Raw genomic sequence first — 2500 nt, forward strand, 5'->3', positions numbered from 1 at the left:
CTAACCTATATTGGGCCTTAACCTAACCTATATTGGGCCTTAACGTAACCCACGTTGCGCCTTAACGTAACCCACGTTGCGCCTTAACGTAACCCACGTTGCGCCTTAACGTAACCCACGTTGCGCCTTAACGTAACCCACGTTGCGCCTTAACGTAACCCACGTTGCGCCTTAACCTAACCCATATTGCGCCTTAACCTAACCCATATTGCGCCTTACCCTAACCCATATTGCGCCTTAACCTAACCCATATTGTGCCTTAACCTAACCTATATTGTACCTTAACCTAACCCATATTGTACCTTAACCTAACCTATATTGTACCTTAACCTAACCTATATTGTACCTTAACCTAACCTATATTGTACCTTAACCTAACCCATATTGCGCCTTAACCTAACCCATATTGCGCCTTAACCTAACCCATATTGCGCCTTAACCTAACCCATATTGCGCCTTAACCTAACCCATATTGCGCCTTAACCTAACCCATATTGCGCCTTAACCTAACCCATATTGCGCCTTAACCTAACCCATATTGCGCCTTAACCTAACCCATATTGCGCCTTAACCTAACCCATATTGTACCTTAACCTAACCCATATTGTACCTTAACCTAACCTATATTGTACCTTAACCTAACCTATATTGTACCTTAACCTAACCTATATTGTACCTTAACCTAACCTATATTGGGCCTTAACCTAACCTATATTGGGCCTTAACCTAACCTATATTGGGCCTTAACCTAACCTATATTGGGCCTTAACGTAACCCACGTTGCGCCTTAACGTAACCCACGTTGCGCCTTAACGTAACCCACGTTGCGCCTTAACGTAACCCACGTTGCGCCTTAACGTAACCCACGTTGCGCCTTAACGTAACCCACGTTGCGCCTTAACGTAACCCACGTTGCGCCTTAACGTAACCCACGTTGCGCCTTAACCCAACACACGTTGCGCCTTAACCCAACACACGTTGGGCCTTAACCCAACACACGTTGGGCCTTAACCCAACACACGTTGGGCCTTAACCCAACACACGTTGGGCCTTAACCCAACACACGTTGGGCCTTAACCCAACACACGTTGGGCCTTAACCCAACACACGTTGGGCCTTAACCCAACACACGTTGGGCCTTAACCCAACACACGTTGGGCCTTAACCCAACACACGTTGGGCCTTAACCCAACACACGTTGGGCCTTAACCCAACACACGTTGGGCCTTAACCCAACACACGTTGGGCCTTAACCCAACACACGTTGGGCCTTAACCCAACACACGTTGGGCCTTAACCCAACACACGTTGGGCCTTAACCCAACACACGTTGGGCCTTAACCCAACACACGTTGGGCCTTAACCCAACACACGTTGGGCCTTAACCCAACACACGTTGGGCCTTAACCCAACACACGTTGGGCCTTAACCCAACACACGTTGGGCCTTAACCCAACACACGTTGGGCCTTAACCCAACACACGTTGGGCCTTAACCCAACACACGTTGGGCCTTAACCCAACACACGTTGGGCCTTAACCTGCTCTGTAATTGTCATACGACGCGTTAAATTAGTGTGGTGTTGCCTAACTGCAACCCCCGCAATATAGTTTGCTACTCGCACTGCCTGGTCCCCAGAGTATCGCTTCATGTTAAACACCTTGCAGCTATACACTGTAATGCGGATGGCAGCAGGACGTACATGCTCAATGCCCTTCGCAGTTGTTCATTGGCATTTGCATGGCGAAGCACAGCCTACGTTGTGGTACGGCGTGTGTCAACTGTCCGCTGATGTTGTACGTCCAAATCACACACTGTACTGCACATTGGTCCTCATGTACTGAATGATACATCGTGGTACATGTGTGACCGTACCACGACTGCGCCAACAACGGCGAACCATACGGTCCAAATATTGTGCACTCAGCTACGTGTCGTCTCCCTATAAGAGCTGGATTGCAGTATGGTATGCCGTGGATGGCGATCAGCATGAGCCGTCTGTTGATGTAGTGGCGCGTGTTGTCAGACGTAGTCGTCTCTTCTCACACACCGTGATAGCATGGTGCACTGCGTTCCACATCTGCGACATGCGACAGAGGCCGGTTGACAGTCGTTCGCGCAATGGACATCGCATACGTACGGGGGCCACCTTCCACGTGTTCGCGAAGCGTGCACATGTTGTTGCGTGTATGTGGGCAGACATAGTGTGTCGTGACACCTGACACAGGCATGCAACAATCGTTGAATTTGCAAATGGCGATGGACGTCTACGTTTGCTGGTGACGTTACGCAAATGAACAACTGGTAAACGGTTGTGGTGCGGTTGTTCTCGCTAGAGGTGAATCAGTGATGGCGACGATCGGTTGAGCTACCAACCGGTTGTTTCAGCGATACCCACCATGCCCACGAACGTGAATGGCATGTGGGTGTGAAGCGATACGCGGCGGTGGCTGGGTGGGACCGTCCCCGGCCGGTGAGGGGGGGCCTCCCGGCGTGCTGG

Source organism: Schistocerca americana, unplaced genomic scaffold (genome assembly GCF_021461395.2).
Source record: "Schistocerca americana isolate TAMUIC-IGC-003095 unplaced genomic scaffold, iqSchAmer2.1 HiC_scaffold_1134, whole genome shotgun sequence".
Taxonomy (NCBI): Eukaryota; Metazoa; Arthropoda; class Insecta; order Orthoptera; family Acrididae; genus Schistocerca; species Schistocerca americana.